Source organism: Etheostoma spectabile, chromosome 5 (assembly GCF_008692095.1).
Source record: "Etheostoma spectabile isolate EspeVRDwgs_2016 chromosome 5, UIUC_Espe_1.0, whole genome shotgun sequence".
Taxonomy (NCBI): domain Eukaryota; kingdom Metazoa; phylum Chordata; class Actinopteri; order Perciformes; family Percidae; genus Etheostoma; species Etheostoma spectabile.
This window is the reverse complement of record NC_045737.1, coordinates 1,270,906-1,285,926: the sequence shown is the minus strand read 5'-3', so window position 1 is coordinate 1,285,926 and position 15,021 is coordinate 1,270,906. Positions and strand designations below refer to the sequence as shown.

The 15,021-nt window shown below is 44.0% G+C and overlaps 1 long non-coding RNA gene across 1 annotated transcript in view; it reads right to left on the bottom strand.

Moving 5' to 3' along the window:
* Positions 1 to 1,918: 1,918 nt before the first annotated feature.
* Positions 1,919 to 15,021, bottom strand: part of LOC116689538 (uncharacterized) — a 20,077-nt gene continuing 6,974 nt past the window's right edge. Inside the window, exons 2-3 of the long non-coding RNA XR_004332025.1 lie at positions 13,391 to 13,397; positions 1,919 to 1,929 (exon numbers count right to left, since the gene is read on the bottom strand). This is a non-coding gene — a long non-coding RNA (uncharacterized LOC116689538). The remainder of the gene's footprint in view (positions 1,930 to 13,390; positions 13,398 to 15,021) is intronic.

The following is a 15,021-nucleotide window of genomic DNA, read 5'->3' as shown; positions in this document are numbered from 1 at the left end:
CAGTTTTCATCTTTATCTCATAGTTGGTAAACCCATGTAGAAAATATTGTGCCGATCACGACATGTAACTAGGGAGTCTATCGGAGTAAACTTTTCGCGCTAGCTCAACCAACTGCAGATCGACAACATTGGAAAAAAAATCTGGCTCCCTCTCTGACGAAATCACCATAGAAACAGGTTCTGATGTTGAGAGGACAGAGGGAGGGCTGCAGGACGATGCTCTGAAACAAACAAACTGCTCTCTTCTCCTCCAGTTTTAATTCTTCAGACATAATTTCTGGTCAAAATGTAGGTAATCTTGTTCCGGTCGCAGACTTTGTAACTATGGAGTCTATCAACTTAAAGTTTTCACGCTGGGGAAACCCAAACTCCAATACCAACCCCTTGAAACGGCTCAGACCCACACACCCCTATCATGACCCTGTTCCCTGGCGCCATGTTGACCAACTACTCCTAACTGATGTTTCCATTGTGTGTGTGTGTGTGGATGGGCCCCCAAAAGCAGCACACTGATAACATTTCTGCGGAATTTTCTAGTTCTATTTCTTACTCTTCTTACCTTCCTCTTTCCCTCCTCGTCCTCTTCTTGCTCCTCCTTGTCCTCTTCCTCTAAATTCCTCTAACCCTCTTGCTTCTTTTAACTCCACGTCCTCTCCCTCGGCCTCCTCCCGATTTTCACTCTTCTCACTCTTACTGCTCCTCCATTGTACTCCACACAAGCTTACCTGTGGCTTATTTTTAGTGCTTTTGGCTGATTGCAAAGTGAACTAAATTTTCTAAAACAGTTTTCCCATGTGAAGTGTGCCAGACAGTTGGCAAAATAGTGTTAATGATAGCATACATGTGTATAATTTTGCTAGGAGTGTGTTGGAAATTTGGTAATTGAGTGTAAGCAGTGAGTTTGTTTAAAATTCTGCAAAAGAGTGTGTGCAGTGAATGTGCTACAGGTTGCAAATGTGTGTTACAAAAATGCAACTAGTGCAGTGCAAAGTGTTTGTGCTTTTAGTTTTGCAACTCAGTTAGTGGTTTTGCTATACATATAATAGTTTAGAAATTGGCTACAAGAATCATGATTATATCGCTTAAGCATTCAGAAAAACTGTAAGCACTCAGACAACTGCATCAACATATCGTGTTTGCTCATTCGGGTCCCTGCAGGCCCCCAGTACTTTTTTTTACAGACAGGCTGACAAGTCATGCAACTATCCACAAGGCAGATATATTTACATTGGACTGAACAAAAATATGCTCCCAAAGTCATAACGGAAAAAGAAAATTGCAGAAAAACTTATAGCCAGAACGAGGCACTAAACCTTCAAGTGCTTACTTCTTAATTGAAGTGTACATTAACCGTGAGTGTTTGTTTGCCTAGTGGCACCCATCGGCCATAAAGAATGTAGGGCCTTTTACAGTTTTTCTCATTGATTTAAGCACACAAATACTGTACTTGATACACACATGACCACAGGCATGTACTGTCAGTCAACCACCCCCTGAACCAATTCTGGCACCCTAACATCCCAATTCCTGCTCTACCTGTTGGAATAATCCTTCTAAACTGACACTGACTCCATGATGAATTAACACAGCCGTTATTCTTGTGGTCCAGATGAAATGCGTTTTCCCGAGGCATTCGAATGTCACGGCCCTGATGGATACCTTTTCTAGTACAGAGGTGCCCAAAGTCACTTAACAATAGTGTGGCTCAGGGTTATATTTGGTTCCCCTTGTGGGGCCTGATTGGTTCAGCGTATACCTGTTGCTGGGTTACACTCCCTTTCTCTTTCTCTTCCCGCTTTCTTCTTGCCTGTCTATTAGTGTTCATTTAAGACAATTTACTTCACAAGACCGCCATGTTCACATCCCTTTCTTAATTTGTATCCTGTTCTCTGAGGTAGCCGACTCGTCCTCGAACTTCAGTGTCCTTGCCTCACAATCTCCTCTTCTGTGCTCACTGTAGCTTATCTGACTAAGATAGCCCTCCTTTTCTCTCCCTCCTATCTGTACCCCCGCTGCAAATCATAATGTATAATATGTCACACATACACCACTCTTATTTTGTCCCTTTGGTTAATTCAGTATATAATTTATAGCGCTTTTACGGGCCCGTATCCTAGTGCCCTGTTCATCACCACCTAATCTTGTATTAGTTCCCCCAAATCCCCTTTTCTCGCACCTACTAGGTGCGAACACTTTTTTACACTAACTGCAGTGCCTCACTCCTCCCCGTCCTCAGCATGGTGAGTATCATCATCCCGCGAATAGGGAGTCGGTGCTTTTCTTTGGACAAGCATGGTGATGACCGGGATGTCATGGTCCGCAGGCAGGCACACGCAACAACCACCCACAAGGTACTATAATAGCGGAAAAACAGCAATAGATGTCAAACACGCAGTGATCAGAATTCTCCTTTTAGCCAAAAGGTTGTCTCCACCCTCCAATGGATTTGTACCCTGAGGCTTCATGCATCTCCTTGGCAAGGGCTCGAACTTGTTCAAAGCCCTGGTGCCTTCCATCCGCAGTGTTGTTTAGGGATTACGTTACACACATCCTCTCTAACATGGACAGACTCCTCCTTTTTCAGCAACAGCATTCCAGCGTCCATCCTATCTGGAGCCCAGATGGACCTTGGGGCCGTCTGCTCGGCCAGGCCTTCGATGGCATCCCTAGTTGCATTTCCAATGCGTAACAGTATATCACAATACTTATCCTATCTACTTTTTGCTGGGAGTGACGGGAAGATTGGCTAAGCAGTGTGTATATTCTCAAATTCTGCGTCGGATTTGATCTGCCCAAGTGTATTCATTCGGGACACCCCTAGGACTCCTATTGCTGTCTAATGGTTTGGGTTTCCCGCCCATGGATCAAAACCGGCCTTGTGCATACTACGCCCGTGGCGCCTTCTCTTTACGGTCAGTTGCACATCCTTATGTTGGGTATATTGGACTCACTTCCCCCCAAGATATGGGCAGATCCTAATCTAACCCTAGCACAAACTCCTGACGTTGGATTGGAACTTAGCTGTGATAAAACCTAAGACCACCCCACAATAGTAGAAATGTCCTAGTCTACGCCACTCTGGGCCTAGTGGGTTTTGTTTTGTACAGTTTATTACACCAGTCTGGGGTATATTCACCCCTAGTTTATTGTGGGCTTGCTTGATCCGTGGAGATTGAAACGTGATCTCTGCACCCTCCCCCTTTATGGCGGTAAAACTACCCTGGTTGTCAAAGCCTGGGGGGAGAGGGATGCTAGGTTGTACATGGGCGGGAACTGTCTTAGAGTGGTGCGAGTTCCAACATGCATGCATATCCTGCCTGGTCCTCCTTAGGAACACGGGCCGGTGTTAGTGAACATGACTGGTCATATCTGGGCACCAATCTGCCACGCACCCTTCCATGTGTTTGTTCTTTGGCATTCGGTATTGCCACCCAGCCTGATCCATAAAGGTCCTGGCCTGCACCTGCTGATAACTCTAACACACATCTTCCCCCTCATTTTTAGCGAGTCCGCACTATTATGTCTTCCTCCTTCAGAGGGGGGGTTTACTGTAGTCTCTGCATGTCAGTGCTTCTGTGTTTGCGTGAGGGATCCAATCGTTATCGCAGGGGGTTTTCGGGCACTCTTCCTCCTGCTATCCATAACAACCTATGGCTACATCCACCATCCTGACCCGTCCTGCTCCCACTTGCTCTATTTACTGACGATGGTGATGGGAGTTTTCGTGGGTCTGAACTATAGTCCCCGATGTTATATCATACTCCCATTCATCTGTTGTAACCCCACCATTCCGTTTCTGTCAACCTCGCGCATGTTTCCACCCTCCTGTTGTCCAAACCCGTCATACCAGATGTTACAGAGACTACCTTTCACCTGCCGGAACGCGCTCCTTTCACATCCCTACCTTTTGATAGTCGTCACCGAATTACACATCTGTGGTTTTTTAGAGAAACTATTAACCCCCTCCATTCTATAGCCTGACACAACATCACAGTAAATGACGGGTTTGATCTCCTCCCATAGGAGATTCAATCTGGCAACCGCACCTTGTGGATGGGCCCTTAAGTGTTTTGCCCTCACTACTTACTTCCCAAACTGCTCTTCTTTTCTCATCGTACTATTTCATTCCTTGTTACTGAGAGGTGGTTGGAACACTACCCGGGTGATTGTTCTTTGTGGTCTCGTCCCCATACATGTTTCCCACCCCAGAATAATGCTGCAACCCCCTACTACTACTACAGCTAGACAGACTGTTGTTCTTTTCCCCAAACCCATGCCTTCCAAGTTTGATGTACTATGCGGGGGCGTTCCCCGCCAAAACATCTCTTCCATCTATACTTTTGGAGATTGCTTTTCTAATTTCTGCCAATGGTCGGCTATAGGTGCCACTGGGGCACATTTGTCAAGTGGTGCCAAGATGCTCCTTTTTACCTTACCTGGACACCGCTTGTGAGTAACCTCCTTACTCGTAAGGCCCGACCCCTGGGGTCAGTTCACTCCTCTTGTGAAACTTTGAACCTGAACCATCGCCTACCTTGCAGTAGTGTGCTTCCTCCTGCGGTTTCCTGTTCGCAGCAACTGTACCTGCGTAGAAATTGCGAAACATAATGTTTAGCTTTCTATAGAGTCTGTCATTTTCTATTTTGCTGAACAGCGAACATTGGCATGTGCCCTCCAGCTAGTGGAGGTCCTGGCATTTGTCTCCCTGTATTATTTGGTGGGTGTCAAAAGTGTTTCTCGCCTTCTAAGGACCTCCATCGCCATGAGGTACAATGTGAGCGCTTCTACCCATGTTAACTTGCTTCCTGCAACATGCCTTGGCGATCTTAGCCTTTCAATGTCGTTTTGCTCTTCCACCATTCCCTGTGACTGTGGATGATAACTGATCCGAAGCCTGAGTGATTCCCAGAGGCTGTTCTCTTCTCTAGTAGTTTGTTGTTAAAATGTTGTGCCATTCTCTGACCCTATTTGCCTGGGGACCCCATACCTCGTGATGAGTTCGTTGTGAGCCATTGCCAACCACTGTTTTTTTTTGCGTCCGCTGTGGCTGGTGTAAATTGCTTCTACCCACCTAGAGAACCTGTCTACCAAACCAAAGAGACCTTTTTCCCCACCCACAGTTTCTGCCCCATCATCATAGAATCTATACTGTATCTTGAAAACAGCCGTGGGGACTGGGTACGCATCCTTTTAGTGGTGGTGTATGGTGTTCTGAACCTATGCTCTCCACACACCCTGCTCTCGACAACAATGTGTCACCATGTCCCTCACATTGGGGTGCCACCACAGCTCCGACAGATTCCGAAGTCTGTTTTCTTCCTTCATGGTTGGTCTGTGTGCCTCAGGTAGCAACATTCTGCAATCGCGGCTGATGCTGCTACGCTTTCCTTCCTTGATGCGACCTCCATTCCCATCTTTGTCTTTTATTTGCGCCGTCCGCTGCCACTGGATTATTCCATGCATCATGCTCCTGACTGTAAGCGCCCCCTTGATGAGGCGTCCATCATACATTTCTGTCTCCCCTTTTTTCTAATAAAATGCATTGAGAAAGCCATTGTTTTCAGAAACATCCAGTGACATGGGCGTGAGTATCCTGGTGAGGTGAGTGTCCTCTGCCCTTGCTAGGGCACTTTTGAAGGTCAGAGAAGGCGGCCTCGGCCTCTGTGTGTCCATGAGTAGGGTGCGGTGAGGACAGCTGATGAGTTTCTGTTGGTATAGTCGGGATATGTGGCGGCTGTCTCCTGGTAGGCCCATAAAAGACAGCATGTCTGCAACTGTGAGGGCGTCTGACGTTGGGGTGTTTTCTGTGAGACTGGCATTGTTTAGCTTTGCTGGCTTGGTCTTGTTTTAATTCTTCCAGTGTTTTCTTTACAATTTAAGTTGTATCTTTTTATTCATCTCGTTGTTGCTCTGCTCCTTTTTGGTGTTTGACAGAAATGACTCCTGCTCGCCCCATGTTGCATCGGTCATTGGTGCAGTCCTACTATCCTCCCTACTGTGTCTGAACTGCTGTGGGTATCCCCCTATACCCCATGAGCGGAACAGCGCCACGTGCGGCGGACTGGTCCCCACGGCCGCCCTCATAGCACGCTGCCCAAATCTTTTTTTTTGCTCTATCTGCTGTCATCAAATTTTCCTCACTTAGTCTTTTAAAATATGCCATCTGCATGATCCCCAACTGTGATACATGCGGTGCAGCTCAGCCCAAATGCCAGGGGTTACTGCTGGATGCAGGCACTGATGCGGGACAGTGGTCCTACTCCCCTCTGGGATGGCAGCACTAGCTTCATCTCTCCCGTTCCTACCCCAATACTGCTCTGAGATCTCCAACACAGGCTTGTCACCTCCTGCGGTAAGACATTGAAAGCTGTGAGGAATGCTCGCCCCTCCTGTCAGGGAGGGAGTTTTTTGCACACAGAGAATCTAAGTCACCAAACTTAAGGGGTGTACATCACCATTCCTCCTCTCCTCCTACTGAGCGAGTGGGCCATTGTAGCCCCGCCTCTGGTGTTGGGCGCGTCTGCCTCCCTCACTGAGCTCATTACTGTTAGACGCAGCTGCCTTGCTGCTCTTTTATCTCTAATCTCTCTGAACTCTTTGTTACGTCTTTCCTTACTTAGTTGAGCGTCGCAGCATAACTCGTCAGGTCCTCGTTGGTAAATTGACCGCTAAAATGTGCCGGCTACAAAAACTTCTTGAGGACTTTGTGCTCTAAATCTGGGCCTGCGGGGATGTCGGTTGTTTGAGGGCCGGGCCCCTAGAGCGGCTGTCTGGGTTGCTCCCGTCCCTGCTGCTGTCTGACTGTGCCGAGCGGCCTTACTTCCTGGCTTGTGGGGTATATGGTGCGGTGGACTGGGTCGTTTACGGACTGTGAAAATGCTCTGGATGGTGGTTGGCAAGCCGCGGAATATGGGGCCTGCTTGCGTGGGCCGGCTGTGACTGTACCGCTGTTTGTGGTGCGCCGCTGCTGCTCCCCGAACGCGGACTTACCATTAAATTTAGAACATTCGAAATCCTTTACGCGCCCTCTCATGCCGGTATCAAGGTTCCTGTGGTACGTCTATTTGTAATGCTTTGGCTGTAAAGGCAGTCACAACTGGCTGGATGGGTTTTGATGCCTTGTACCTGTATATGGCGGCGGTGGAGCGGAAATCGTCGGTTTCTTATGTCTGGATAAAAGGTTTTGTTGCGGGGGCCGCCTCAGCGGGCAGCGGGGTTTCTCGGCGCTAGCGTTTGATTGTGGAAAGCGGGTAATTCTGTTCAGCTTCTTGTCTCAGTTTGTTGGTGAACTTTTGTCAGCCTTGTTTTGTCTCCCAATTGGTTTCTGTATTGCAGTTGGTCCATTTTCAAACCCCCCCCCTATTTCCTCTTTCTGCGCTCAAGACTCTTCTGCTTTGGTTTAGTCCTTTTACCATTTTCTTTTCTTTTTCCTCCTCTGCCTGCCTTTCCGCAGACTTCCAACGGACTTTTGTCAGACTTCCACTTTTCTTACTTTCTCCGGGGACCGGCCCCTTTCTCCCCAATCCATCCTCCTCGTCTCCCCAGTCTTCACACTCTCTTTTGCTACTTTCTTCCCTCCTCTCCTTTACTGCCATAACTGTCACTGCCCCTCCTACACTTTTACAAAAGGGGTCGTCATTTTACAACAAATCATCCTGCGAAAAAATCCAACAAGCCAAACCACAACAAAATCACACCTGCAACAACGAACAACTTTTCGATTAAACTAGCCATCTAGAGCCTTTTTATTCCATTCTCTAATAAAAATCTTTACACTTAAAAGTGACCTCTCACTCCTTCGCACAATACACTCGCGTTGGACCTCGTATTTACAAGAACAATCTTTTAAACTGCAACTCTTTTTCCGGATGTTACCCACCAACCAGGGTGGCACTTCCCATCACTCATCTGAACTATCTGTCCTCGCATCTCCTACCTCGTCAACCTCTGGACGTATGTTCCTCTGCTATTTGGCCCTTGCCCTCCTATACCTCACCCCGATTATTCAACATTCTCTCACAACCTCCTATGTTTTTCTCTGTTTATCACATCACAAGGCCCCAACATTTTCATCGTTTATAATCCCTTTTAATTCAGCACAATTCAATCAATACTTTTCGCTAAAACAACACTTACCCAGTGAAAATGTGAGTCACATCAATTTAGTATTTCCATTCAGCCAATACCAGAATTTTGATTTTAAACAGCTTCTTGCTTACCTTTTTTTGTTTGAGAAGCTCTCCAGGTATCCACCCACTCATCGCCGTTCGACCGCTCAGAGTCCCCTTCACGTGTCTGCGGGATGTCAGTTCCGTGGCTGAGCGAAACCGGACCCGTGGCACAATGCCAATGTCCCATTTGGATCTCCTGTCCAACGTTATACGTCGGGGTTCACCAAAGTTGTTGGATAAATCCTTCTATCAAACTGACAACTGACTCCATATGATTAACACAGCGTTTTATGGTTCTTGTGGTCCACAAGAAATGCGTCCGAGCATTCTCAGACATTCACGGACCTGATGGGCACACTTGTCTAGTACATCAGGTTCCCAAAAAGGCACGTAAACATAGTGGTGCTCCAGGGTGCTTTTGGTTCCCCCTTTTGGCCGGATTGGTCCAGCTATACTGTTGCTGTTTTAAACCTCCCTGCGCTTTTCTCTTCCTCTTTCGTCTTGCCTGTCGATTATTTCGTTATCATTTACTTTCACAGACAGCTATGTTCCACTCCTTCTTATTGTAGGTCCATTTCTCTGAGTTAGCAGACCGTCCTCGGAACTTCATGTCCTTGGCCTCAACCATCGCCTCTTCGGTCTCACTGTAGCTTATCCTGACTAAGAATAGCCCCCTGTTTCTCTCTCCTATGCTGTACCCGCGCGGCAAAGCAAATAAGTATAATATGTCATCACATACACACACGCGTTTAGTCTTTGGTTAATTCTTAATATACGTTAACCACTTTTACGTGGCCGTTCCTGAGTGCCCGTTCATCACCACCGTCATTCCTTGTATTATTTTCCCACGACCACTCAGACTGCAGTCTAAAACACACTTATTTTGTCAAAACACTCCACACACAATTCTCTGTCTCCTGCCTTGGCCAATGTCTAAGAACGTGCTCTTGGCCTTCACAAGGAACATCACTGCCTTTCAAATAGGCACACGGCCCCCATCACAAGGGCAAAACACTCCCGTCACACAGCTTTTAACCGTTAGCAATCCGACTTTAAGCATAATACGGCAAAAGGTGAGCTCTTCGGTTTTGGAGGAATGATGCCACATTTGACCAGAGTCAGAACCAAGAGTGAGAGGAGTAGTAGGAGGTGGAAACAGGAAGAGAAGAGAAATCCACGAGACTGTCAAATCTCTGATGGCAAAGATAACAGCCAAAATGTGAGCAGGTACCTGTAGCAATCCATCATTCCCAAGTTCCGAATGGAATAGGTATCAATCTACTATTCACAGAATATTGCAGTACTGCTCAAGTATTCCTACGTTTAATTCCTTCCAGTCTTTACAGTATTTTCTATTTGTTTGGCAGAACAACCCAAGGTGGTCAGGACCGTCTTCTGTCTCTTTGACAGGAAACTGAACTCATGAACATGGTCCTAGAAAATAATGCCTTACAAACAACATACGGTAAATACAAAGAAAAACAATGACTTTTTAAAAACATATTGATAGGATACGCTCACGGACTGTGTCTTGTGCGAAATCATCTCAGGATAAAGCCAGTCTACAGGTGCCATTAGAACGCGGGTTCAGAAAGAGTCAAAGAATTGCAATATTACTAACAAAAAAATTATATTGTAAAAACGGAGTTCCACCGGGCTCCTGGTTCATCACGGTTCACTGCCCCCCCCCCCCCCCCAGGCTTTTTACTCCCTCCATGTTCTCCATTCCTCAATCCTATTGAGGAATTTTTTCTGCTGGAGATAGAAGTGTTTGACCAAATCCACAAGTGCGTTTACCTCTTCTCCAAGCTATAGGGGACGCATGGGGGAAATATGCAGCTGTCTCCCATGGCGGGAATCCGCCATGGCAATTTTTCCCCCGCTGCTTGGCCTGGGAAAACATAGCTTTGGATGTGGATGAGTGCTGTGGCCAGACCGAATCAGAAGAGAGATGCGCATAGTAGTTTTTTTTTCAGCTTTTTACTGTAACTGTGTACAGTAAATTATCTGGTGTTTGTTGTTGTGTATGGTAACTTTGTGTTGGTTGGGAATGGGATGTAAACGTGTACATGGTTTTTGGGGGGACAAATAAAATATATGTTACTTTTGTATTTGTGTTTTCTGAGTATAAAATCAAAATTTATAACCACTTATGTTATGGTACTGTCTGTAGTGGAACACTAAACAAAAAAACACCCCTAATCTTATAATAAAATGGAGAGAAGTTTTTCCCATTGTTTTGGAACATTTTTTTGAATGTAAAGTTTCATTTTGCAGGAGAATTGAGGGGTTTTGCCCATTGTGTGTGTGTTTTTGATTTTGGGGTAGAGTTCTGAGCATGAGGCATTCTTTCAGAAAATGTGTGTAAACAATCGAGAAAAACTGTAAATGGCAGTGTTTTGAAATGGCAAACATGTAACTTTATCTTGGATTGTTGTGTCTTATGCAGAGAAACTTGTTCAGTGCATGTAAAAGTGCCATTTTTAATTGAAAAATGTTTGTAAAGCATAAAATGTGTTTAGACTTTTGGAGATAATATTATAAGTTACCTGTGATTAAATATGAAATTACAGTTTTTTCCTATTGCTAACACACAATTTTGCAAACTAGTCTGGTTTTATCAAAATACATAACACAATTCACAAAACCACACACCCAAACTGCAAAACACCCATATATCCTGCAATAAGCACTGCAACCAAACTACACATAGCATTATCAAAATCAAACTTTTGCATAATGCCACACTCATTCATCACATTACCAGATTTTTGCCTAACCAACTCACACTGTGGGCATAATGAAAAGCACCCTCATCTTTACTATGCCTTGCCTATATTAAAAATGTTTTAGATTGTTCACATGCACAGAAATATGGCAGATACACACACATGCTGGTAAAACATTATTTATGTTTCACTACAGTGAACAAGTCAGTGCAAAAAATTGCAGATTATTTACATGGGACTGACAAAAATATTCTTACAAAAAACAGTAAACTGAAAAAGAAAATTTCAGACAAAATATATCACAGTAAAAAAAGAAGCAAGAAAAAATAATTACAGTTTTTTCCATTGGCCGACAGCCGGTTCGGTCCACAACATCGGCATCACAGACAATAGTCCCCCCACAGACATCGAGGGGGGAGCACTTGATCCTTATCCTCCCTGAATTGCACCAATACACTCATCACATGCCTTCCATAGCCTGCACAAGAGGCACCGCTCAAAGGGCGCGGGTCGTATACCTTCCACCACCGCCATGCCGAAAAGAACTCTTCTTTGAGGTTCAGACATGGTGAGAATGGTGGGAGGTATCGCAACAATGTGTGGTGGTCAGCGACCAGTTTGTACAGCGGCGCACATGAACGCTCACGTTGTCCCATACTACAACGTACCGGTTTCCTTGATGGTCTGCATCATTCATAGCTCTGTAGTGTGAGAATGTGTGAAGTCTGTCCAGAAATTGAGAATATGTGCTGTGTGTATGGTCCAAGGTGTTACATGACGGTGGAGGACAACATGCATACTGGATCCAGAGCACACACTGTGAGTTCCCACCACGTGCCAGGAAATCTCGATGGCTCTGTGGGGCCAATGCCCGTCCCCCTCTTCTTCGCTCTTTGCTAGGTTTAAAAGCCTCATCTATAAAGTTAAACTCATGGGATTGCATGTGCATCCATTCCATACTACTCCCTGAAAACACATACAATCTGTCAATATGGTGTTATCCAGTATACAGGGACAACTGTTCCTCCCCCATGGTGTCGTCTCTCAGTCCTTTAGAAAAACAAATAAAGAAATATATAGGGCTGGACAATGCAGCCTAATATTTTCTTTTCATATGCTAACATCCTGATTGGAGTGTTTACAATTAACCAATGGTGTTTGGCAAGGTGGCACATGTAATTAGTCATTTCCTCATGTAGTGTCATTTAAATGGCAGTGTTTTGAAATGGCAAATAGTGACTTTATGTCAGAGTTGTTTGTGTCTTATGCAGAAACTGTGTTCAGTGCATTTAAAAGTGCCATTTTGAAATGCAAATGTGTGTAAAGCAGAAATGTGTTTAGACTTTCTGAGACTTGAGAGGAAGTTTTGCTCTCTGTGTGTCAGTTAAATAATTGTGCTGTGCATGCATTTGTAGTGTGTTTAGCAATTGGAAAAAACTGTAATACACTACATTAGAGTTTACTAATTGACTCAAGCAGTCATTTTCTCCCACACCAATTCTCGCTATTTTACTCCAACCGCTGTGATGCTTTTTTACCTAAATACATGTTCCACCTTGCTGTGTTGCGTGCATGAGTGTTTCCGCTGACCAGTTAGTTTTTGGTTGTTGCCATGCCAATCGTAATCGCAGTGCCATGCCAATCATAGTATCATGGCTCCATTCATGCTGCCTTTTTATAGTGTTAGTGAACGGGGTTAACTCTGAGTGAACCTACTCTGAGTTGATTGAACCAACTCGAATAAGCTGTTTTGTAACCAAAAACTCAGAGTGTCCTATCTCAGAGTTCAGGGTTAGACTCAGAGTTTGTTAAACCTCCTTCGTGAAATGGACCCCAGGCCTCTGGCCTCTGCTTATCTGCCAGCTGTTTCTCAACAACACGCTCACTTCTGTTGTCACTCACTTCTGTTTTTTCTTATGTATTTGTGTTGTAGCTTTTTGTGTTTGTGTTGTAGCTTTTGTATTTGTGTTGTAGCTTTTGCAGTTTTTTTGTAGCTTTTGCATTTGTGTTGTAGCTTTTGCAGTTTTTTTGTAGCTTTTGCATTTGTGTTGTAGCTTTGATATTTGTGTTGTAACTTTTGTGTTTGTGTTGTAGCTTTTGCATTTGTGTTGTAGATTTTGCGTTTGTGTTGTAGCTTTTGCGGTTGTGTTGTGGCTTTTGAATTTGTGTTATGGCTTTTGTATTTGTATTTGTGTTGTGGCTTTTGATTTTGTGTTGTAGCTTTTGTGTTTGTGTTGTAGCTTTTGTGTTTGTGATGTAGCTTTTGTGTTTTTGATGTAGCTTTTGTGTTAGCGATGTAGCTTTTGTGTTTGTATTGTGGCTTTTTTATTTGTGTTGAACCAGCTCGGCCACCGTAGAATGGAGGTAATAGATAACAAAAGAAACACAGAAATGAGGTCAACAGCCACTTACGTTCAACAGCATTAGGGAACCACTCAGCTTGCACACTGCAATAGAGTCATTAAATCATTTCATTAAAGATCCACTGACTGTAAGTCTGTGTTTTGCAATAGAAAGGACAGCAGGCAGGCATCATCCCCTGTGCTCCAGTTTCGGCAGCAGCACGTGGCATAAGTAAATATCAGCCACGTGTGTACGATAATGCAGCTCAAGCCTTCATCTTCAAGCTGTCAACATTTCTCCAGCCAAAATCTTGTAGAAATACGGAGAAAACATCACGTCTTCTGACATGTATTATTATACAGCCATTTAGAATGATTGCACAAAAGACAAGGAATGGATACAAAACAACTCAAGAATGACTCAAGGATGCGTCATATATTTACAGACTTTTAAACATTTGAGAAGCTAATCCCGAGGGGGGAGATCTGTTGCAGAGATGGGATGGCTTGTACATGAGCACGCCAGAACAAAGAAAAACAAAAAAGATGGATCTCTGCATACAGCATGTGTGGTGACACACTACCGGTCAAACGTTTGGGGTCACTTACAAATTTCCATACCACTCCATTATAGACAGAATACCATCTGATCTGAGTGGGGGGCTGATCTTTGATGCAATGTCTACATTGCCCATTATCAGCAACCATTCATCCACTGTTCCAAAGCCACATACTGTTCACTAATCTGATATCATTTAAAAAACTAACTTAGAAAACATTGGAGAACACTTTTGCAGCGTGTAAGCCCCTTAAACAGCTGCCCTGGTTAAAAACACAATGCAACTGATCTCAGCTGGTATTCTGTCTATAATGAAGTGCAATGGAAATTTCTAAGTGACCCCAAACTTTTGACTGGTAGAGTACATATTTACAATATGAATACAATAGCCACAATTACAATTTTCCAGCTCAAGGTACTTTTAGATATACATAACTCTACTTTACAATATTTAATTGAAAACTTTGTAGCTGTTACTTTGCCACAGATTACTTTTTACGTACCTCATGTAGGTTTGCAGAAAAGAGGCCTTATGATTATGTTACATATTAAACCAAAAAAACTGTAAATGCATTGATTGAAATACTGCACTTAGGTACAGTGTTGAGATACTTAACTTTGTTCTGCACTACATTTATTTAACAGCTATAACTTCTTATCACATAAAAAAACATATGAATAACTCATTAAATATAATGCATTATATTAATTAAGTATCATGCACACAGGTGTTTGCAGTTGTTGTGGCTGTCTGGTCAAGTTGGAGAGCAGAGCTATGCTGAGATTTATGGAAGGTCACCATGACTCCATGTATTAATAAAAATGATGAAGGTTTTAACATGTCCCACTACAAAAGAGTAAATTGTTTTATTGCTAAGTTAAGCAAAATATCTGAAAACTTCTAAAACCATTGCTCTCCAATATACTGTGAACTGTATTGCTGTAGTATAAATCAGCATACACTCAACCAGCTACATTAAAATACTGCTTACAAGCAAAGGGATCATGTGTACTTTTACTTTTGATATCTTAAGTATATTTAGCTAATAATACATCTGTATTCCATACTTTGTTCTAAGTAAAATTTTGAATGCAGGACAGTTACTTGTATTTCTACATTATCTACATTGTAGTTTTAGAGCTGAGCCAGATGCCATTGATGTGGCTCGGGAAAAGGGAAGTTTGGCGTCCCCTACTGGAGCTGCTGCCCCCGCAACCCG